The following is a 26,364-nucleotide window of genomic DNA, read 5'->3' on the forward strand; positions in this document are numbered from 1 at the left end:
CCACTCTTACCCCTTTCTCTCTTCACTACCTATTCACACTCCTCCCTCTCTCTCTCTTCTCTCAATAGCTCTCACACACACCATCCTTTCCTTCTCTGCCCCCCCTGTCACCTTTTCACTTTCCACCACTGCTTCTCCTCATCATACCTTAGAGGCCAAGAAATTGTTGTGAGTCCACACACATTGTTTTGGGAGCATGCAAAAATAACCCCTCCCCCTGTCATGGTCCACCCCTGTTGTTTTGTTCTGAATCCGCCTCTGTACAGAGGTGTGTGTGTGTTTTCATTGTGTTTTTGTGTATATATTGTGTGGATATATTGGGGGGGCACCAACATTTATATTGCCTACGGGCACCTGGGAGGAGCTTACTCCACTGGATTAGTTAATCTTAATAAGATTAATAATCAGGCCCAATACGGATTGGGTATCTGTTCCACTCCACAGACCCCACACCCCTAAACACTCACATTACAGTTGCCTTCAGAAATTTTCCGGGCTAGTTTTGCATTCCAATCCATCCCAGGGTTCATTCAACATAAATATGCACAGGGCACAAAATCCATTAAAGACAACTATTAAAGGTACAAAGATTGCACTAAGGCCCTTATTCTGGTTGAATCGGTCGGGCGCTAATTTGCATGGGGGACCAACGTTTTGCATATGTGCATGTGCAGCAGCTTTTCTGTGCATGTGTATATGTGAACTCTGCGCAAAATCTGTTCGCTGAATGCACGCTCCCTGCCATTCGAGCAGGGGGTGGAGAGGGGCATTGGGGGCCAGCCTGGGCCATTAGCATATGTGAATGCCCAGCGTTTCATGGGCGTTCCCATGAAGACATTGGGCGTACACATGTTAATGTATTCGTGACGCATATGTGGAGGGCGGACAGCTGATATAACTGGATGTCATGTGCCCGCCCAATTCCCTGGAATTATACATGCATATGTACAAGTGGTTTCAACCTCACTTACATATGTGTGTGCCTTCACCATCATTCGATGGTTGACGACAATCGAAAGATGGGGGAGGTTCCTACTGGCATGGGAACGGATGTTTATGTAAAACATCCATTCGCATGTCAGGTGAAAGAACCCGGTGTGCAAGGGGGGGCAGGGCAGGTTCTGGTTGACTCACTCGCTCTGGGGACAGTGGAAGGTGCAGAGTTTGACTGGGTTGGTACATCTGTCAAACCATAACGCAGGTGTCCAGGGCAAGCTCATGGACCCCTCCTATACATCCTCTTTTGACCTCCAATATTATCTCTATGCATAGTACCTTTCCTTTTCTGTCCTCTTCAACTCTGACTGAGCTGATTATCTTTCCACCATCCTGTATAACCTCACCTCTCACAATTGTATTGATGACTTCCAAAGGCCATGATCCCAATAGTTCTAGACCAAATATACTAATCTTCTCCCCTCCATCCCCCTAACCCTCTGTTCCCGCAGCACAACCTTAATCTTCACCATACCCACTGCCTAAACCTATCCTATCCCACAGCTTAACCCCCCCCCCCCCCCACAGCCTGACTCTCCACTGCATCCTACCCCTGATATGTTCGAGATGTCAGTTGTCAGACATCTGGAGTCAGTATTTTCACGGGTGTCGGGATTTCAGCTCCGGTCTTCTGGTTGCCAGCATCCTTAACGCCTGCATGCCAACTACATCCCATTAAAAGATAGTTAAACGTAACACAGCCTATTCCTAGTAGGGATTAAAAAATTAGATCAATTAATCTGAAAATAATTTATATGGTTGTGTTTGAACAGCTGCTGATTTGGTACAGTCATCACCGGTGTTTTACAGGAACAGTTGATGGAGGTGTCTCTAGAAATGATTTTTGTTAGCAGATCATGGTTTTGAATGCCAAAATTACAAAGGTGCTGAACACTACAACATGCATTATATTGTGCAATATTTGCCAGGAGAGGAATCTGTAGGACCCATCACACACAAGCAGACTGATGACTGCACATACGATCATAGTAAAAAGGGTCAACAGTCATTAGTTTAAAACCAAAATGTCGATATGCACAAGGTTGACACATTGTTGACTAGCAAAATATCAAGATCGAACGAAAAGGTTGACACATGAAAATTATGAGTTTTCACTTTTTTCAATGTCAAAACCTGTGCATTTGGACTTCCAATTAGTGTACCACACCCAGTGACATGACTCCATTCACTCGACAAGCTTCAGGCCGGGTGCCTTGCTGCGCTCGGCACACTTTCCCATTCACAATCAAAATCCATATGGAGATTAAAGTGTGAAAAGTGTCCAAACATTACAAAAAACTCACGTTGACCTTTTATCTTTGTCAACCATTACCATGTCAACCTTTCGCTTGAATCGTCCTTTTGTTTATGCCAACCTTGTGCATGTCGACAATATGGTGTGGATCTATTGACTGTAGACATAGACCTATCGACCACATTCTGCACATACTTAGTAGCATGGCCAGGTCACAAGTTTGTTAACAAACATCTGGCGCGAATGGGTTATAAGTGCCCTGTCCCTGGATATAATTCTGGCAATCCTTTTTTTTCCCTGCAAGAAACTATAAGAAATTAGTTATTAGTTCATTCTAATTAATAATTATTAGGAATGTATCAAAACTTCTAATTAGTGAGGAAATGGTCAAACAACCACAGTAACCTATCATCATTTACTGTAGCTTGCATTTACTAAGCACATTCGATAAAATATTAGGGTATCTTCGTGATAAGTCAACAATGTATAGGTTTTATTTATTTATTTTATTAACAGTTTCTTATATAGCGCAGCATATTCCGTTGCGCTTTACAAAGGAGACAGTGATACAACAGAGTATTTACAGAGAGTCAAAAGGTAGGAGGGCCCTGCTCGCAAGCTTACAATCTATAGGATGACAGTCAATAGGTCCACACCAAAAGGTAAACATGAACAAGGCCGACATTGACAAAAGGTCAACACATGAGAAATGTAAACAATGCAATGGGAATTATTGGGAATAATAACAATAATGTGCTGTGTGCAGCTATAGCTATAGTGAGCCACCTGGACCACATAGTACACTACTTGGGACTCTACGGACTCGAATTTACAATAAAAGAAGCTGAAAAACTATTTCCATGTCAACCTTTTGTTTGTGTTAACCTTTTCTTAATATCGATCTTGTGTTGACCTATTGCCTGTTTATCTAGTCATTGTTATTATTATTATTATCATTTATTTCTATGGTGCCACAAGGGTTCTGCAGCGCCTGACAATACATAGATGAGCAAAGAACAATGCAAGAAAGATTGTGATATACAGTACAAATGCAACTGACCCTTTAATCCATAACCAATAATAGGTACAGCAGATTCTGACTGATTACAAGGAGTAAGCAGAGGTGCTGCAGGTGGGGGATGGGGCCTGCATCGCCCGCTAAGAAGGCCCTGCTCATTTGCCCACAGCTCTGAGGGAGAGAAGCAGGAGCTTCTGAGTGACTGCTCTTTATTATCTGACCGGGACATTCTGAATCTTGGGCAGATTCAGAACGGTGGGGCTGTGCATTTAAATCGCTGTGTGGTCTACACACACAGCGACTTATGTAGGGTACACACCAGAATGACCACGTTCATTAGACGATCGTGAAACGATTTCCCTTGAACTTCCCGGGAGCTCCCTGGCAGTCCCCAGCTCACGATTTGTAAAAAGTGTGTTTTAGTGCGCAACGACCTCGATCCGATCTGGATGCGACTGCGATGGTCGTAAGATGGTTGGATCGCTGCTTCTTGGGTTTTGCAAAGTACCCCATTCGACCGTCATTGCATGGGGCCTTTGATATTTAAATAAGGGGCTGGACTAGCTGAGGTGATAGAAATAGCAGCAGCCATTTTGAACCAGTGAATTTCTGCTTTGTGAATAGTGAGGCTTGGTATATACCTGCTGATTGTTGCAAGTAGCTATTTTACATTGCTTTGTTTTGCCTGCCATTACAAAGTGTGTTTTAACCCTGCATTTACAGTGTCCACTATGGAAACTGCAGTGATGGGTTGTCACCAGCAAGATTTTCTGCTCTACTATGCTGTGCCGAAGCTAAGGCATCAGAGGACCTAGCTTAGGAAAGCCAGATCGTGCTGGACAAAGCAGGGACCTACTGAATCGTCAGACTTGGTCTCACATGCCACTGCTCACGGAGATTAGGGAGAATAACCCGGATGACCATAGAAATTTGCAGCGGATGGATGAGACCACCTTCCAGGAATTTCTGCGTCTGGTGACTCCCCACATTGAGAACCAGGATACCAAGTATTGGATGGCTATCCCTGCTGAGGACTGGCTGATGGTGACCCTGAGGTTTCTGGTGACAGGAAGGTCTCTGGCTGACCTCAAGTTTGGATCCCTCATCTCCACGCAAGCTTTGGGCCTCATCATCCCGGAGACCTGCAAAGCCATTGTGAAGGTGCTGCAGTACCAGTATTTCAAGGTAAGGAGGAAAAATACACTGTACACTTTATTGTGAAAACAAAATCTTGTTTTATTAATAATTTAGGACAGAAACAGTTTTTTTAGGCCTTTAAAATATCAATGTGCATATATATAGCAAGAAATATAAACATTGTGTCAATGTAAATATATATTTGTACCTTACAAAAGATAGAAATGTTTTAAAAATCACACTATACACTATATATATATATATATATATATATATATATATATATATATATATATATATATATAACATTTAAAAGTATCACCAAATTTTAACTTTCCCAATAGGTATGGCACAGTGTGACATACGCAGATATGTAATGGCTTTGGTGCACGTGTTGCAAGGTGCAGATGCAATGGGACTGGCCCATTGATGTGTGCCATGCACCATGTGCCCATTGGGCATAAACATTTCTGCGCCAGAGACACCGTCTGTCATATGCCTCGATACCTATTGGCAAAGGGAAAAAAAGGGGAAAACTTGGTTTCTGCTCTCCGGATTGAGGAGACTCCTGTTCTCCCTCTGGTAATGCAGGATACAAGTAGCAGTGTGTATATATATATATATATATATATATATATATATATATATATATATATATATACACATACATACATACATACATACATACATACATATATATATATATATATATATATATATATATATATATATACATATACATAAAACAAAAGGGGGGTTGATTGGCACTCCTGATGAATGAATGAGACCACGGTGCCTTCCCAAAGTTATTTATATATGCAGACACTCATACTGTAGACACAGAACATGAGATAGTAGGCGGCATTCAGTTGGGTTTAAATAAGAATCTGTATTGAAAAGTGCATTTTAAAGCATAATTACAGCAGTGTCCATGACGATGTTTCAAGACCTGGACGGTCTTTTCATCAGGTCATTTGTGCAAAATGTAGCAAAAACTTGTGCAGGTTATAGACAAACAAAACGGTATCTTACCTCTCTATGAGACATTTTATAACCAAGTGTTAGAGGCAGCGTGCAGCTCCGATGGTGCGCCATCAGGGCTTCCTGGAGGCTGGTCACCCAGGAATGCCCCGTGGGTGTTACCTCCGTTCCCTCACTGATAGCCACCCCTCGTGCCGGGCATGTAACAGTGTAAATAATATTAATTGAACTATAAAACGGTGAAAAGTGTGGAAACAATTCAACAAATAGTGAGCAAACTGATAGTGACATAAATTATCTACGTGAAAAGAGAAATAAAGATAAACAGTAAAAATAGAAAGTGAGTGAGACAAAGGACAATCTTAATATATATCGATCAGTAGGGGTATCCATGAGCTAAACCACATAAACAGGGTCACGTTGTGTCCAACAAAGGACCGGGTGGACCTGTCATATGTGGCATCAACTGGGCCGCATATAAACCGGCTCTTGTGGAGACAAAAAAAAAAAATTTTCTTATTATATTGTGGGCTCAACTTTCAACCATGTCGGTATCTGTGTCGGCGACACTATTAACGCTTTAAGAAATTTTAACGATCTCTTATGGTATTTCCCCATAGGTATTCATAACAAAGAGATTATTAGAAAGATTATTGTGTTGGACCAAAGGATATAATTTTATGACAAAAATACATTCCAAGTGAATTTTTCGTTCAATCCTTTAGGTGCGAGTGTATTCAGAGTATGAATCTATTTGGACTCACACTGCAACAGTCTTTTTAAGTGGTCTCCCCCTCTCGGTAATGGGGGGATGTGGTCGATGATTTTGCATCTGAGGGATGCCAAGGAACGTCCAAAGTTCTTGAAGTGCTTGGCAACAGACTGTTCCATGCCCTTTGGTTGTTTGCCCTCAAGTGTTGCTCGGATAGAAGATCTATGTAATGCCATACATGTTCTTAGGTCCCGACATGTCTGGCCAACATACATTAAGCCACATGGGCATATAATAATGTATATAACATGCGTGGTAATGCATGAGTGCATGAGTGTGTGTCTTATCTTGTGCTTGTAGCCGGTATGAGGATTTTTTACATATATGCCAGGTTCCACGTAACTACATGTGGTACATGAGGGGCATCGAACACAACCGCGGATCTTAGACGGTAGAAAGGAGTCCTTTGGTATAGGACAGAAGTTGGTTTTTACCAACATGTCTCTAATGCTGCGGCCACGCTTATAAGAGGGCATTAGTTGTTTATGTTGTAGAGCAGGTAATGACTTGTCACTGGTCACAATCGGCCATAGTATTTTTATTGCATTGGGAAAGGCATCGTATGTGGGGGTGTATTTAGTGACAAATGGGATTTTTTCTCCCATAGGTTTATGGATCGCTTTTTTTAGTAAATCCTGCCGGGGGATTTGCATTATTTCTTGTTTGTTTTTTATTAGACTTTTTTATAAGAGATGGCACCGTGGTCTCATTCATTCATCTGGAGTGCCAATCAACCCCCCTTTTGTCTTTATTATTGGGAACCCTAACAGGATTCTCAAACGTTGGGGCACCGGAAACTTCTTTTCACCTTTATTACCAATTTTGTCGCTACAAGGATTACAAACAAATACGTTTTTATCCTCTCTATCAAGGGACTACGTATTAATCATATTCTATAATGGAAAAATTATCTTTCTTGGACCTAAAGGATCACCTGGGGGAGCATCTTTCTTTCTCCCAGGAACAAGCGAGCAATATTCTTTTTCAAGCGGATTTAAGTCCTAAACAAGATACGGTATCTCCGGATGAGCTGTACAACATTCTGCTAAAATATATAAAAAAAGAAACTGATTATTTTCTCCACGGCACGTCTTTGTCGGACTATTATCGCTCAAACATGATTCCCCGTGGTTTTAGAATACGCAATATCCCAACCATAGGTCGAAATAGCGCCGACTTTTGCCACAAGTGGGTGTCCATATTAAACAAAGCAAGCATGGACTTAATGTTGCTGGTCGTTTCTGAGTCAGGGCGTGTACTGGAGGAAACCAAACAGAAAATTGTGGACACAAAAATCACCCATAAGAAGCTTTTGGACGACAAACAAAATAAACAACTGTGGGAAAAATTGGAAGCCCAATGACTTAAATATAAGGAAGAATTAATTCAATTCAAAAATAATAAACTGGCAGTTGTCAAAGCCGACTATGAAGACTATAAAGTCTACAGATGGTTAAGTGGTTCCCAGATAACAACATCACGTCCTTACAATAAAAATCGCACATCCTGGCGTCAGAAAAAATCACATCCCAGCAGACAGGATTCGGCTTCTAACAGTGACAGTGATTTTAATATACAGGATTCGGATGACCCCTCTATCAACACCACTGGCCCTTTAGGCGCAATAACTCGGGCAAAAGCCGTAGATTCACGCGGCGGGGGGGGGGGGGGGTGGGGGGGCAGACCACAAGAATCTTTAAAGCCTCCATCCCAAGGGAGGAGAAAATAATATATAATCTCTCTTCCCATTCACTGACCGAACCTGAAATTTCAGTAAAGGACTCTCATTTGTCCCTACCACCTTCCATCAAGACCTGCAGTGGGAAATCAATTTATACGGCATACACCAGACCCTTAAAACCAAAGAATTTTTCCAAAACACACTTGATAACTTCAAATACTTCATCCATTAAAAGTGCAAAGACCTCTTTCGATCCTCCATCAACCAATGCATCCCTTAAAACGTTCAATCGTCTCCTAGACCAAACAGTCACAAGTCATAATGCTGGTAGCAGTGGACAATGCAACAATCTATCTAATAAAGAACGTGTCGCCTTAAAACATCTGTCCACAGACAACACAATTATCATCCGCCCTGCTGATAAAGGCGGGGGCATTGTCATGCAGGATCGTTCAATATACATAGCCAACTTGGACTCATTGCTAAATGACATGGGAACTTACCGTCATATCCCGGCTAATCCAACCGATAAATTTAACAAAATCCTACAGGAGATCCTCACTCGGGCAACCATGTCAGGACAGATTGATGCTAAAACTCAAAAGAAATTAACCAACCAATTTCCAACCATCCCAGTCATCTATTCGATTCCTAAGATTCACAAGTGCCAACAGAATCCTCCTCCCAGACCGATCATATCGGCAATCAACTCCATTGCGTACCCTGTATCCCAATGGTTAGATTTGTTTTTACAACCGCTGATTCTACAGGAGAAGACTTTTCTAAAGGATACAACTAAATTGTTAATCAAATTTGAATCCATTATTCCGGTCCCTGACATGACCATGTGTACCCTGGATGTGAAGAATCTATATTCTGTGATACCTCACTCAAGCGGATTGGCCGCGGTCAGAACATTCTTACACCGCAAAAATTTTGATATCATTCCAATTGCACTGTTTCTTGAATTATTAGAATATACTCTCTCATACAACTATTTTTTGCTTAACGGGCAATTCTTTATCCAAACCACAGGATGCGCTATGGGATCCCCGGTCGCGCCGTCCCTAGCAAATATATATATGTTTGAGATGGAACATCAATTTTTTTCTAGTGACCCGTTGATATCTGATAATATCGTCATGTACTTACGGTACATAGACGATCTGATAATATTCTGGAAAGGCACCAGCCATGACCTTCAGGAAACGATCAACCTAATCTACAAGATACCCCAATAAAATTCACTTCACAGATGGATGCAAAAATTATCAACTACTTGGATGTATTGATAAAGATCGAGGACAATAAAATACACACATCAGTTTATCAAAAAGAGACCGACAGGAACACATTCCTGTTAAAATCCAGCTGTCATCTACCAGCCCTAAAACGGGGTTTGCCTAGATCCCAAATGTTGCGGGCAGCTCGCATAACTAGTGACAAAGCAACTCTCGCCACAACATTGGACGAGATGATTAAGAAATTCGCCGCCCGGGGATATGAGTACAAAAGTCTTATAAAAAACAAACAAGAAATAATGCAAATCCCCCGGCAGGATTTACTAAAAAAAGCGATCCATAAACCTATGGGAGAAAAAATCCCATTTGTCACTAAATACACCCCCACATGCAATGCCTTACCCAATGCCATAAAGAAACTATGGCCGATTGTGACCAGTGACAAGTCATTACCTGCTCTACAACATAAACAACTAATGCCTTCTTACAAGCGCGGCCGCAGCATTAGAGACATGTTGGTAAAAAACAACTTATGTCCTATACCGAAGGACTGCTTTCTACCGTCTAAGATGCGCGGTTGTGTTTGATGCCCCTCATGTACCACATGTAGTTACGTGGAACCTGGCATGTATGTAAAAGATCCTCATACCGGCTACAAGCACAAGATAAGACACACACTCACATGCATTACCACGCATGTTATATACATTATTATATGCCCATGTGGCTTAATGTATGTTGGCCAGACATGTCGGGACCTAAGAACACGTATGGCATTACATAGATCTTCTATCCGAGCAACTCTTGAGGGCAAACAACCAACCTGTTTATGTGGTTTAGCGGCACGCTGCCTCTAACACTTGGTTATAAAATGTCTCATAGAGAGTTAAGATACTGTTTTGTTTGTCTATAACCTGCACAAGTTTTTGCTACATTTTGCACAATTGACCTGATGAAGACAGTCCGGGTCTTGAAACGTCGTCATGGACACTGCTGAAATTATGCTTTAAAATGCACTTTTCAATACAGATTCTTATTTAAACCCAACTGAGTGCCGCCTACTATCTCATGTTCTGTGTCTACAGTATGAGTGTCTGCATATAAATATATATATAAAAACTTGCAGTGGGGAATCGGCACTCCTTAATAATATAAATCCTGGCTCGGTGCCCGCCAGCTCCCGCAGGAATTAACAGTAGATGGATAAAGCGGCACTCTCAGCACTTCAAGAACTACAGAGACGGCAAACTTGTTCTCAACGTTTCAATCAGTAAGATTTTCATCAGGAGAATAACAATATAAATAGCAAAAAGCTTACCTTTTATCCCATCACCCAGAGTTTTGCCGCCCAGTCGAGAAGGCATGTCCGGTCCCGGACCCTGTGAGACACGCGTCATCACAGCGCGCCCTCCACTGACGTCCGCATTCGCCCAGAGGCAACTACATCATCTACACCATCACCATGGAAACCCGTGCATGACAGATATACACAATACATCTAAAAGAGGAAGAAAGAAAACACATATGATACCAAGTAATGATTGTACATACAAAATGCAGGTTACTGTACTTATAACAAGCTGAGACACATAATATGGGCATAAAGTAAATTACATAATAAAGGCAGTGTCTCATTAAGACCTTTGGGATGGATACACTTAAGTTTGTGTATCCATCTCGCTTCCTTTCTGAGTAGGGCCGCTCCACGGTCACCTCCTCGGGTAAGGGGAGGATCACAATCAATCATGCGATACCTGAGGCTCGAGAGACTATGTTTAGATTCAAGGAAGTGGCAGGCCATGGGCTGATCGCTCCTGCCACTCTCAATAGCTGCCCTAATAGATGAGCGGTGCCCCGCCATCCTTTCCTTGAACTTCCTCTGAGTCTTCCCTACATAAGACAGACTACAGGGACAGATAATCTGATAGATGACGTATGAACTCTCACAAGTGAGATGATGCCTGATGTAAAGCTTATTGCCATTGTGCAAATGATTGAACACATCACCCTGTATCAAAAATTTACAAGTGGTACAGCGACATCTAAAACACCCCGGCTTTTTTACTACTAAGCAGTTCTTGGTAGGTATTTTACCCTTACCAGTAATATCTGTTTTTACAAGAATATTGCGTAAATTTTTTGACCTGGAATAACAGGCCATCAAATCGGTGTCCTGTAGGTCCAGGTCTTTATCGGACCTAACTATCGGCCACAATTTTTTTTAAATTGTGGCCGATAGTTAGGACACAGATATGTAAGGACACAGATATGTAAAGGCTCTGGCACAAGTGGTGCAAGGTTCAAGATACAATGGGCCTGGCCCCATTGATGTGCGCCATGGACCATGTGAGTAGTGGACTTCACATATCTGCATCAGAGACACCATCTGTCATACCGTACCATACCTTTTAGGAAAGGAAAGCATGTGCAATACTTTGATAAATGTCCTCAAAAAGAGGAGAATCCTGATCATCCACCAGTAAAGAAGAATATAGGTGCCTGTAGCTGGATGATTGAGGGGGATGTGAGGTGGTTGATTGAGTGAGCATGGGAGGAAATGAGCTGGAAGAAGGGCCTGGTATGGGGGCTGGTGGTGTAGGCACTGGTGTTTCTGTTAGTAGCAAGGCCAACTATTTTGGTGCCACTTTGCAGACACCCTAAACGCCCATGATACAACAACTCGCTGCATAATCTCTCAAATGAGAGTTGCTGGTTAGGAGCCATGTGGCAAACACAGTCTTCCATGTATGTAAAATAGTTATCGTGTTTGTCAGGTTTCCTTTGCAGGACCTGCTCTGCCCGCACCATGTAGTCGGCCTCTGCTGTGTCACCTTTTTTCCCCTTGTGGCACATTTTCTTTGCAAGGTGTTGTGGTGGAGTAGGTGCCACAGTGGCAGCTTCACTTGATGGGCATGAAGTGTCGGAATGAATCCACAAGTCCAGGGTTAGAGGTGGTTCTATGTCGCCACTGTGTTGCTGTAAAAAAAGAAGAAAAAAAACAGTTACTAATCAATTGTATTTACTTTTTTATTTCAGTTCCCTACCAGCATAAATGAATGGAAAGCCAATGCAGAGGAGTTTGAACAGCGATGGAACTTCCCAAATTGTGGAGGAGCACAATCAACAGCATTTCCTTCTATTTCAATTACAAGGGCTATTTCAGTGTTGTACTGATGGCAGTGGTTAATGTGAACGAGTTCATATTCCTGGATTTTGGCAGGAATGGCTTTAGATGGTGACACTTTCTAGGACACAAAGTTTTCTGAAAGACTCACCGCCAACACCCTTCACTTGCCGTCTGTCTAGGAAACTAAATATGAGCTGAATTTCATGTTTGTGGTGGATGAGGCATTTGGCCTGCACAGAATGAAGCCATATGCGCAAAGTGGCCTGAACCATGATAAAAAGGATCTTTAACTACAGGCTATTAAGGGCACACCGTGTTGTGGAAAATGCTTTTGGAATCCTGGCTAGCTGGTTTTCAATATTTCACACTGCCATCAACTCAGGGTGGACACAATAGACTAGGTTGTCATGGTGTGCTGTGTCCTTCACATTATACTCCATAGAAAAGCCACACAGCAAAGGGCCAAGAAGACCCACATCCGACAGAGGAGGTAGTGCACATATCCTCCTTGCAAACCCCGGCACAACACTTATGGGGAGTGCATGGGCCAAACAGGTCAGGGAACAGTAAATGGCCTATTATTTGTTAGAGTAGGTGCTGTGGATTGGCAGGAGGAATCAATTCCATAGGCAACAAACTTGAACAATGTGTATTTACTTACCGACACGGGCAGCGAAGTCTCATCCTCATTCGCTGTTACATCTTCATTCTTATGTTCCACCATCAACACCACTCCAGTCCTCACCCTGGCTGAGGGTGAATGTCATCCTGTCATAGTACCACAGCGAGGTTTGGTACAGCTGGTCGTCTCCAGCACCAGCCTACATCTTTTTGTGTTCCTTGAGGAACACTGTCCTCAGATTTTGTATGCGTTTCCGCACCCATTCAGTGGCCTCTGGGTGGAATCGGAGGCTGTATCATGTCAACTTCTCTAGGGCTTGGTTCCTTTTAATTTTGTTCAAATACTCCTTGTATTTTCGATAAAGCCATCAATAAACTCCTTCTCCTTTGCAATTTACATGTTGACTGTAAAAAGTGAAAAAAAAAAATATTTGACTATATACATTCATTTAATTTTTTTACTTTTTTTTACTATTTAGTTTTTACGCTTTACTTTTAGTTTTAAGGTAAAATTTAGCTAGTTCATGTTAAACGTTTTAAAAATGTTAATAAAATCTTATTAAATTACTAGTTTCTAGAGTTTTATTACGCACATTGCAAATCACACAGACAGGTGCTTGGGGCCTAGTACACAATGCATAATGCCGCATTGGTGCACAATGGTATATATATATGTAGAAAGAAATTGGAGAAAAAGCGCAGATATGAGCAAAGTGTAAAACAAATTTTACTAAAAGTGCAGGCTCACATACATCATAGATAACAGCAAACAGCTTGCCACAGTGATATCCAACACGGTGCACCAACGACTTGAATAGCTGGGACCAGCCTTTTCGCCAGGGCCTCCGTGGTCAGGAACTCCAAAAGCACAGCGTTGTCAGTTTAGGCCACGCCCAACTGGTTTCGTCATCTGGGGACACATATATTTTTTCTTTCTTTGTGTCTTTATAAATGGTTTATTACTGCTGCTAGGCAATTAGCTTTAACGATGTTGATAGGTATCAGTGAGAGCTTGGAGCATGATTAAAGCAGTTCGTCAGCACATCAATATCAGCTGTGCGACCTACTATAAGTATAACACCAGTACTTTGGATGGCCACACCCCCTGACGAAGTCCCCAGATGACGAAACCGGTTGGGCGTGGCCTAAACTGACAACGCTGTGCTTTTGGAGTTCCTGACCACGGAGGCCCTGGCGGCGGTGAAAAGGCTGGTCCCAGCTATTCAAGTCGTTGGTGCACCGTGTTGGATATCACTGTGGCAAGCTGTTTGCTGTTATCTATGATGTATGTGAGCCTGCACTTTTAGTAAAATTTGTTTTACACTTTGCTCATATCTGCGCTTTTTCTCCAATTTCTTTCTACATGTGATTGGGACAATTAAAGCTAAGGTCTGGCTTTATTTGGAGAGAGCTGCACTACATCCTGACCCAAGGACGCACTCCTATTTTCTGAAGCTTGTGGCTGTGCGCAGTCTGGATCTACATTTTGTGTATATATATATATATATATATATATATAAATTACCTAAATACACACAGACATGGTGCTTGGGGCCAAGTAAACAGTGCATAACGCAGCATTGGTGCACAATGGCATATATACACTGCTCAAAAAAAAATGGAACACTTAAACAACACAATGTAACTCCAAGTCAATCACACTTCTGTGAAATCAAAATTTCCACTTAGGAAGCAACACTGATTGACAATCAATTTCACATGCTGTTGTGCAAATGGAATAGACAACAGGTGGAAATAATAGGCAATTAGCAAGACACCCCCAATAGAGGAGTTGTTCTGCGGGTGGTGACCACAGACCACTTCTCAGCTCCTATGCTTTCTGGCTGATGTTTTGGTCACTTTTGAAAGCTGGCAGTGCTTTCACTCTAGTGGTAGCATGAGATCGAGTCTACAACCCACACAAGTGGCTCAGGTAGTGCAGCTCATCCAGGATGGAACATCAATGTGAGCTCTGGCAAGAAAATTTGCTGTGTCTGTCAGCGTAGTGTCATAAGCATGGAGGCGCTACCAGGAGACAGGCCAGTATATCAGGAGACATGGAGGAGGCCATAGGAGGGCAACAACCCAGCAGCAGGGCCGCTACCTCCGCCTTTGTGCAAGGAGGAACAGGAGTAGCACTGCCAGAGCCATGCATTGGTGGATTCAGGGGGAGGGTGGCACCCAGGTACGTGCCCTCCCTGTCATTTTTTGTAGCTGAGGACCAGGGCTTTCCAACGAGCCCAGCCTCGTGTCTCTAGCCCCCTGGAAACCAGAGATATCACCTGGCAAAGCTGTAACGTTTTTCCCCATAGGATAATATGGGACCCGTTAATTCCGACCCCCACCCGGTTCTGATGGCTGCCAGTTCCCCCTGGCATCACAGAAGCTTGTGGTTGATCTCATTCATTTCCAAGTTGCTGTGCCTTCAATATGATACCAGGCTGGTTCATATCGGTCAATCGGTTCCAGAGATATTGCGGATAAACCGATTTTTTTATTTTTTAAATGTAATGTCATGGCTGTTCATGTTTTTTGAGGGCAGATTACTATGGAACCAAACGTTCCAGTTTTACTGGCTTATTCAAAGCCCACTGAAAAGTTCTTCAATATGATACTTGTCTCATGGAAATGGGTCAGTTGGTTCCGAAGATATAACTGGTTAAATGATATAAATGGTTAAAGAAGTAGAGGGGTTGTTTTCTCTCCCCCTCACACCAGAAAATGCAGGGAATTGGCTGGTGCAAAAGGGGCCAACCTAGGAATGCATTTTCTGGTGTGAAAGGGGTATTATTTCAAATAGCTGGGACCTGCAGTGCTCTGAATACAGCCAGGCTCTGCCACTGTCAGTGGCTATCACTTCTGCCTGGCGGAGGCTGTCCCCCACTTACCGCGAGCATGTATTCCCCCTTGGAAATTAGCATGTAATCCCACATGGCAACAAGCATGGAACCTCTGGCAATGAGCATAGAACCCTTGGCAATGAGCATGTAGATAATCAGCACTTATGTAGCATAATTTTTAATATGCATTATGGACATAATGGCGTGTAACTTAACGTGTAATGGACATTATGGTGTAAATGTTTAATGCGCCCCTTTGGCAGACAATGTCACTGTTTATGAAGCGTATTGTGAATTTTGGCTTAATCTGTGTGGCATTATGTGAATTTTGGCTCAATCCATGTGGCATTATGTGAATTTTGGCTCAATCCGTGCGGCATTATGGGAATTTTGGCTCAATCCGTGTGGCATTATGTGAATTTGGTTTCAATCCGTGTGGCATTATGTGAATTTTGGCTCAATCAGTGTGGCATTATGTGAATTTTGGCTCAATCCGTATGGCATTTTGTGAATTTTGTCTAAATCCGTGTGGCATTATGTGAATTTTGGCTCAATCCATGTGGCATTATGTGAAATTTTACACAATCCATGTGGCATTATGTTAATTTTGGCTCAATACGTGTGGCATTATGTGAATTTTGGCTCAATCCATGTGGCATTATGTGAATTTTGGCTCAATCCATTTGGCATTATGTGAATTTTGGCTCAATCCGTGTGGCATTATGTGAATTTTGACACAATCCATGTGGCATTATGTGAATTTTGGCTCCTTCCATTTGGCATCATGTGTAAGGGGCAAGTATAATGAGTCTAGTATTTTGTTGCATAATGTGTATAAGTTGTATATGGTGTGGTACACTACACTCAAGGACATGCCCCCTGTTGAGTGGCCACACACCATTTTCCGGAGCGCGCCTTCGGCGTGCACACAACTACATCCTTTGTTTTTGTCACCATGGTGGGCCTGCATACTTTAAATGCCAGGGCCTATTTTTAATCCCATTCCCACCCTCTCTCTGCCGCTCTCTTAGCATGTACACTGGCACCACTAACAAAGACCCTCCCCCACCCAACCCCTCTTTTATCATGGTGCCCCCCCTGTCATTTTATCCTGGATCCGCCCCAGGAGCCATGCAATATGACCTCCTGCAGGCCACAAATGTGCATGTGTCTACTCAAATGGTCAGAAACAGACTCCATGAGGGTGGTATGAGGGCCCGACATCCACAGGTGGGTGTTGTGCTTACAGCCCATCACCGTGCAGGATGTTTGGCATTTGCCAGAGAACACCAAGATTAGCAAATTCGACACTGGTGCCCTGTGCTCTTCCCAGATGAAAGCAGGTTCACACTGAGCACAAGTCAGACGTGACAGAGTCTGGAGATGCCAAGGAGAACGTTCTGCTGCCTGCAACATCCTCCAGCATGACCGGTTTGGCAATGGGTCTGTAATGGTGTCGCGTGGCATTTATTAGTGTGGGGGGGGGGGGCGTACAGCCCTCCATGTGCTCGCCAGAGGTAGCTTGATTGCCATTTGGTACCGAGATGAGATCCTCAGACCCCTTGTGAGACTATATGCTGGTGCAGTTGGCCCTGAGTTCCTCCTAATGCAAGACAATGCTAGACCTCATGTGGCTGGAGTGTGTCAGCAGTTCCTGCAAGATGAAGGCATTGATGCTATGGACTGGCCCGCCTGTTCGCTAGACCTGAATCCGATAGAGCACATCTCAGGACTGGTCCAGGTCTGGGAGGAGATCCCTCAGGAGACCATCCGCCACCTCATCAGGAGCATGCCCAGGCATTGTAGGGAGGTCATACAGGCACGTGGAGGCCACACGCACTACTGAGCCTCATTTTGACTTGTTTTAAGGACATTACATCAAAGTTGGATCAGCCTGTAGTGTGTTTTTCCACAGTAGTGTGACTCCAAAGACCTCCATGGGTTAATACATTTGATTTCCATTGATAATTATTGTGATTTTGTTGTCAGCACATTCAACTATGTAAAGAACAAAGTATTTAATAAGAATATTTCATTCATTTAGATCTAGGATGTGTTATGTTAGTGTTCCCTTTATTTATTTTTGAACAGTTTATATATATATATATATATATGCAATAAGATCGCACTCCATACAAAAAATATTCAACCGCTGGGGTGACGTCCAGAACTTTCCTTACAAGAAACAAAGTCCATGTATATAAAGACCAAAAAGACACACTCTCCAGACTGTTTGATGCAAAATAAAAAGCTGTGTATTTGTATTCACATAAACATCAAATGTAAAAAGAAGGGTACTCAACGTTAGCGTTTCAGTCCATAAAGGACCTTCCTCAGGAGTTAGGCAACAAGGGCATCCATTTGGGGTGAAGCACAGCGTGGACCACACAGCAGGTTCCTACACCGCTATATATATATATATATATATATATATATATATATATATATATATATATATATATATGTGTATATATATATATACACATATATATATATATATATATATATACATATATATAGCATAGACCACCCACCGTGTCTCCCCGCAGGGTGGTGAGATTAAGAGGTGGCACTCCACGGGCTTTGTGAAAAGTCTTTAGTGGTACATCAAGTAGGACAAGTAGGACAACGTTTCAAGACCACTCGGTCTTGAATATATATATATATATAGAGAGAGAGAGAGAGAGAGGTGAATGGACCGGCACTCTCCCTCTGGGTAGAGAAATAAAGAAGAAGGCACTCCAGGGACTTCGAAAAATGAAAAAAGTGTATTACATTGCAAAATACAGGCCAACGTTTCGGGGCTACAATGCCCCTTTGTCAAGGCATACAAGTGGACATGTCATTTTTTGTCCACTTGGATGCCTTGACAAAAGGGCATTGTAGCCCCGAAACGGCCTGTATTTTGCAGTGTAATACACTTTTTTCATTTTTCTAAGTCCGTTGAATGCCTTCTTCTTTATCTCTCTCTCTCTCTCTATAAATATAAATATAAATATATATATATATATATATATATATATATATATATATATATATATATATATATATATATATATATAGAAGAAAAATAGGAGCGCACCAATGAGTATAACAGTTTGACTTTTACTGGTAAATGGTAATAAAAGTACATACATAGAAGTAAGAAATAATCAGCATATCAACCGTGTCGTATTGCACAAGCCACGTCTGGACATGGGCAGCAGAATTCACAGCACTGACGGGGTGGTCGCGATGGATCCCACAGATGAAGGTCAGCCAGGCGGTGGAACAGTATCAAGCGTGTCAAACAAGAAGATCAAAACCGGACGGAACAGCTGATGGAGCAGTAGACTCGTCGGGAAACCACGCCCCAACGCGTTTCGTCACTACGGACTTCGTCAGGAGGCGTGGTCCGTAGTGACGAAACGCGTTGGGGCGTGGTCCAGACACGTCTGCTGCCCATGTCCAGACGTGGCTTGCGCAATACGACACGGTTGATATGCTGATTATTTCTTACTTCTATGTATGTACTTTTATTACCATTTACCAGTAAAAGTCAAACTGTTATACTCATTGGTGCGCTCCTTCTATTTTTCTTCTATGTCCTTTGCTTTGTGAGGTACAAGCTAACCTCCATTGAAGTCGAGCTGCACCTTATCACCTTTCCGTGGACGGAACCTATTGAAAAATTGGGACTTTGCGCAGATTGGTATATTGTCTATATATATATATATATATATATATATATATATATATATATATATATATATATATACACATATATATGAAGAAAAAAGTCCTATAGTTTTGATAGGTGAAAGTTGATAATTTAAGCCGTGGAACTAAGTCCCAAATACCAGTCAACTGTTTTCACTCAAACTCCGTGTAGGCACTCAGGTATAATGAACCCGACAGCTCCGTTCCAAGCCCTTAGGGCACCTGAATCCAGCAGGTAGAAATCTAATTAGATAGACAAAACGGGCACTTCATAGTGCAGATAACATTAAAAGATTATTTATTCACATAAAACACGCATACAGGCAATGGATCACGTTACCGAGTTTGGCGGTTCCCAATGCTGCACATTTAAAAGCACGAACGGTCAGCGCACGGCGTCAGAAAGGGTGGAGATGGTTACAATTCTCAAGACTCCGGCTTCCTTGACCAATGCTGGCTAAAATAAATAAATACAAACATGGTGCTTGGGGCCTACTAAAATACATAACATGGTCAGGTGCCTGGGGCATGGTACAAAACTGTGCTTAAATAGCGTATAGACTATACATTGGTGGCATGAATGGCACAGAAAGCATGCATAGGTTTGTGAGAGCAAACATACCAGGTTTTTGATTTGGGATAGCTTCCATCCAAGAAGGAGTACAGTCCCAGCACTGTTTGCAATGTGGTAAAACATGGCACCGGGGGGAGTGTTCAGGAAAGGTCACTCAAAAAGGCAGGGTCACCCGACAGTCGCACGCAAAAAAACACTCACGACCTGCACAGGATGGACAACCAGTTGGATTAGGATTGACGGATCCTCCCAGCAGCCGGTAGGACCCACAAAGTGACCAAATGACAAACGGGTATGAGCATCTAATCGAAATCGGATAAAAAAAATGACAAAACATGCCCAAATTGACATATTGACGGGACTGAGGCTAAGTCGTTCTGGTGTGTACCCAGCATTACATGCATTTTCAGGCATTTTCTGAGTGATTTAGCAAAATCGCTCAGAAAATGCCTGAATGTCTCCCTGTGTGTGGGGCCCATAACTTATGTTACAGGCTGTGTTTGAAAAATGACAGGGGATGGTTGATTGTTACTTTATATTTCTCCACATTATCCCTCTCCAAAGTTTGATACATCTTCCCCTAGATGCTTAACATGTGTTTCTCCTGATCCGCCTTTAAAGTACCAAAACACATACAAAATGTTAACTTATGGGCAGATTTAAATAGAGCAGTGAAAGTTTTCATTTAATATTGTACATGAAACAAAGTTTAATGTGTCAATCCTTATGCTCTACTGTTTAAATAGAATAATGTCAGAGAGAAAGAAAGAAAGAAAGAAAGAGAAAGAAAGAAAAAAAAGAGAAAGAAAGAGGCTTTTTTTAATCTCTGAAAACTTAAATTGTTTAATTTTAAAATTAAATATGGAAAAACAAACATAATAAGAGCAGAGCAAGAGATTTAGTATTTAAAACTGAACAACATGATGATTTATGTGAGCTACTGCCCTAGGCATGCAAGAAATAAACTCGGAGAAACGTTCAGTTGAATGTTGCAGCTCATAAAATGTTCTATCTAGAAATATTTATAGGCTCCAGTAATTCATAGCATTTAAATGTAATGCTATAATGCAAATAACCATTTTTCATCCAGCAGTTCAGCTCATGAATAAACCTAAAAGGATCTGAGGTTTAAGACAGCAGCGGAGAGAAAGAAGAGACACAAGGGGACTGAGCACGGCTATTCTTCTACGGGCTCTCTGAAGAAATGTCACCAAATGACCATGGGATCAGTTCATGGCTCAGCATGTGCATTCTGTGCACAGCGATTCGTGACATGACACAGAACAATCTACAGCCACGACAACAAATCAGGAATGTTGCTCAGGCAGCTGATATACAAAACGTATGAAATTGCCTTAATAGGAAAACATGATTTCAGGGCTTATTTCCTATTTCATGATGTTTTCGCATATGTTTTTACAAGATATACCAGGATTTAAGCTGATTATATTTCTAAAGTTTCACTTTACAACAAATATGTGATTATATTATATACTGACGTTTTGTGCATACTTTTAAAGTAATACATTGTTAATTGTGACATGAGTTCATAAAGTTAATGCATACATGTAAATAGATATGGGTAAGTTCACTAAATTTTCATCTTTATCCCAGTGGTGTCCGAACACCAGATTTATCAAGAGACAGAAAGCTGCTGTCCGAATAACCCAAATAAATTGTTTGTTTTTGACATTAAGACTGATAGAAATCACAGACAATTGGTCAAGGGTAAATTATGATGCCTATAAAAATGACTCCATCTAGCCTGACTGTAGGAAAATTGATGTTATGGCAAAATCATTTATACAAGATACTGCTTCAATACCAGGTTGCTAGAAGAGGAGAGGAGCAACACCGAGGTTTCTGTAGGCCAGCATCTGATCTAGATATGATACAGATGCTTTGATTTAACTGTACCTACTGTACTAGTCTGACTATATTAAGGAATATTTGGAACCTGATGGGGCCCATTCTAACTATTTGGGGATTACTCTGGACAGTCCAGTAATTAAGACCGGAGTCCAGAAGGGTGGCTTTCGAGGACTATACAATGTATAGAATATATATACAATGCTAGTAGCTGCATAGTCCCAAATGCCACCACTCTGTACACCGGTCTTTCTTATCCAACTGTCAGGAGTAATCTCAAATGTCTGGTAACCCTAAGCAGCACCTGTGTGGTTCACAGCAGGATCCGGGTATGACCGTTACTCTTCCAACAGAGCTCTGCCACGCCATCCTCTTATACTTATGCCCCATTTCTGGCCTGCTTCTGTCCTATCTCTGTGGAGTATGCATAATGTGCATGCTGCGTACATGTTAGGATGCAAGGTATGACATAACGCGTACCACTGATGCAGTTAGGTCATCACACAAACAATTAACTCATTATTTATCAGGCTCTGCTTTATAATGATAAATACATTCTGGATTGGAGCTTATAGCACTTCACACATGCGAACTTAATAAAAGCCTTCATGGGCAATCCCTCAAGCCTATTGTGAGTGATGTGACCTTCTATGTACATTAAATATATATATGTATTGGGGTTTCTTAGACCAATATACATCTAAGGTCAAATCAGGAATCAGTACACCCTTGTGAAGATATCCACTGGAAAAATCTTCTTTTTTATTGTTTGGAATAAACATATTCTATTTTTAAAGATAAATCTGTTGTTGGTGAAACACATTTAAGCGCACCTCTACATCTTTCTCTTTATCTCTTTCCATTTGGACCTCTATTAACAGCGAGGCCCTAGAGTAGTGCTGCTTTCCAAAAAGCGCAGGACAAGGTCACAACACCCCCTTTTTTTGTGGATATATATATATATATAGGTAAAAGGGGGGGTACTGTATAGCGCGTCTACCCAAAATGTTCTGATTTGTAATAGTCCAGTAAGGATTTGTAGCGAAGTATCTTCTTCGAATACCACAGTCCTGTGTACAGGTGGCTGCTATGTTTCTCCGTAAAACGTTTGTTGTGACGTCTCAAATGTGAACTGGAAAAGAAGGGGGGCGAGAAACAGCGCTCTCTGGTGTGATATCAGGGTCACCAAGTTTTAGGTGAACAAATAATTAAGCGTACCGTGAGGAAAATAATAAGGTGCTCATCAATATGTGATGTTTTGGGAACTCCTGTTCTTGGGATTTACCAGGATGTTTGCCCGGAAGAAAATTCAGCCTCTCAGCAATAGTGTCCCATTTGTTCATACAGGGTCCAAGTGCATCAGTGACATGTGATAGGTATATATAAGGAAGAAACTCCAATTATAATTCAAAAGGAGTTTATTTTTTAAAAGGTGAACAGAGTGAACATAAAACAAGAAAAATAGCTTACATGAAGGTACTGTAGTAGAACACAGACCGCTCTCAACGCGTTTCGTCGCTTACTGCCTGTAAAAACGGCTGGACTTCATCAGGAGAGTATAATAACCTATACCAAAGGAGGTGTATTTATAGTATGGCTAATTGTGGATCGCAAACAGCGGTGAAACTTCCGGGTACGGAAATACGGGGTACTGCGCATGCGCGAGATTCTTATAACATCGCGCAGTTTCCTAACCTATGCTTGTATTGATAGACGTACTGCCGCAATGTCACGGCTATGGGAGTTACCTGCGCATGTGCGAGGTTCCCACTAGCCCGTGGTGCAGCGTTGACAGAGAATGATAACGTAGGCGCGAGACTTTCCTAGTTCTCGCGGGACTACGCAATGTGTCAGGGACCTGCGCTTAGTGCGCACGCATGTTGTAGTTTATTCTGTGAATGAAGTATTTTACTTCATTGATACGCATAAATTGTTACGTTCTATCTGCATTTGCGCACTGAACAAGGCTGTTGTTTTATCTAAGAACAGCCAAAAAACCGCAGCGCTCAGATTTGTACTATTTGCTGCAAGGGCATACTCATTACCCTCTATTGGATACAGTATTAATTTAGCAAAATGACACTTTTAACGTCTATATAAGTTACATATTTTAAATAAATACATTAAAAAGTATTAGCCAATGTGATTAACGATTAATATGTGTACAATAAAATACAGTAAAAAACATACCTATATACAATCGCAACGAGAATACCAGTTTAAGAATATGATAAAATAAAATAAATTCAATGATTTACACAGTAATATTCATGTGTATAAATGTGCAAAATATGATAATGAAATCTTATGGGACATTAATGTAATTTAAAAGAAAGATACATAACAAAACGGGAGGGTTTACGTATCAAAAGGAGAAAGAGAAATATAAATACATATGCATATACACAGTAGTGATTGTTAAAAGGTATAGATGGGGGGATCATGTAAACTACTATAGAAAAGCCGTTAATTCGAATGCCTCATTTAACCCATGTGGAACCATAGTGTTTAAAGTAAACATCCAATACATCTCTCTTTGTGAGAGTAACTTTTCTAGATCTCCCCCTCTGGGTCCTAATTTAACATGTTCAATCGCTTTAAAATGCAAATGTGCAGGATTGGAGTTGTGGACTCTGAGAAAATGCTTCGGGACCGAATGGTTTTCAAGTTTGTTTTTGATTGCTCTAACATGCTCTTGGATCCTTAGTTTAAGGTTTCTTTTGGTTTTACCAATATATTTTAATTTACATGAGCATTCCAATTGGTAAATGACCCAGGTTGTCATACAGTTCATTAAATTATTAATTTTAAAAGATTTTGTGTCATCGTAATTTTTAAACTCATGATTAAAAGGGCTCACATATTTACAGATAATACAGTTCGTGCATTTAAAAAAACCTTTAGTCTTCTGTAGCCAATTTGGACTGCTATCGTTTGTTGGCCTTAGGAGACTGGGTGCAATTTCATCTTTTAAATTCTTTGCTTTGCGGAAGGCAATAAGGGGTTTTTCTGGAAGGACACTATTCAGGACATACATACATACATACATACATACATACATACATAACATGTAAATAGGGTTTCGGTAAATCTGTATCCTTGGATAAATCCATACTAAGTTAATAAAAATAGTGGATCTTCACATAATTAAGACACAAATACTCAGGGTGTATTAAACTTGAAGATGTCATAAAACCTCAGAAAACAGCAGCTTTCAGAGGTTTACCGCAATACATATGTGAGGGTGAATAACACAACTCCCAGCTCACACTCATATGTGGTATTGCCCAGCTGCCCACAAAGAGCCGGAGGATTTATCTTCATTCTGCAAGGAAGAGGAACAAAAGGCTCTCAAAGTAGAAGGTAACTTTAAAGGGGCTGTCAAAGGGGTTGGAGGCTGTACAGACACAGGAGGCACATAGAGCTTGTGGCTGGAGTAGACACAGGAAGCATGAGTAGACACAGGGGGCATGTAGCTGGACTGGAGGGACAGGGAGCTCTATAAGCGGCACATGGTTAGAGAGATGCCCCTAAATAAATAAGCATCTCTCTCCAGCCACATGCCCCATATGTCTCCACGAACATTAATGTTTTCTTCCCGATACTGAAATGTATATATGAGTTATTATTTTTATTGCAGCCCACACCCTACTTGACTACTCTCACAGAAGGGCCAGGAGGTTCCCAAAAATCGGATGGCCACCCTGCTCCCCGGAAAACCAGTCTGATTTCAGAGGTACCCTGCTGCACACTTAGCATTGACTGGATTGCGTCATGCAGCCCGAACCCCTGCTGCATAATGCCAGAAATCTTGGCCTACTATGATGCAATCACGGCTACCATGCCCCCATACCGCATGCTATATATGGTAATGCCACCTTCCTGACCTCATTTATGTGTCACCACCCCTTACCGCTCTCCAGCTGAGCTGACCTGACTGCACTCTCCCAGAGAGACCAGCACAAAAGTCCATAACTATGGCCCGCACAATCATACACCTTGTTTGCATGCTAGAAAGAACACTTTTTTTGTAAGTTTAAACATGACACATTGAATGTTCAGTTCCCTACCAGACATATGGATATTTTGTTTACAGACATTTACTCCCACTTTATACTTCTCCAATGCTACGGCCTTTATGGTATTGGGATGGTATCCCAGCTTCACGTGACTAACAATTTGAGCCATATTCCGAAGTCAAAAAACGAGTTTGTGAACCAGATATTGGGTAATGGGTTCTGTCATCCCTAACATAAAATCCAAAATGTGAAGGACTAGGGTGGCTGTTGTGTTGACTTCTCAGCTGTTCTGGAAATAGGTCCAGCTTTAAATTTGTCTATTTATATTCCTCTTTGTATGTTTCTGTGTCTGCCTCCACAAAACCACTCTGGGAATGTTCTGTAGGAAAATTTTGTTATGTAAGTATGCTCATATAATGCTATTTTTTAATATAAGCAATTACTTAAAACATTTTTTCTGGTATCAAAAAAATACCCATAGTGTTGTTCAGGCCCACACATGCACTATATGGTTTTCCAAGGTGTCTGGAAGAC

The sequence above is a fragment of the Crinia signifera genome, chromosome 3 (assembly GCF_055691185.1).
Source record: "Crinia signifera chromosome 3, ASM5569118v1, whole genome shotgun sequence".
In the NCBI taxonomy this organism is placed as follows: Eukaryota; Metazoa; Chordata; class Amphibia; order Anura; family Myobatrachidae; genus Crinia; species Crinia signifera.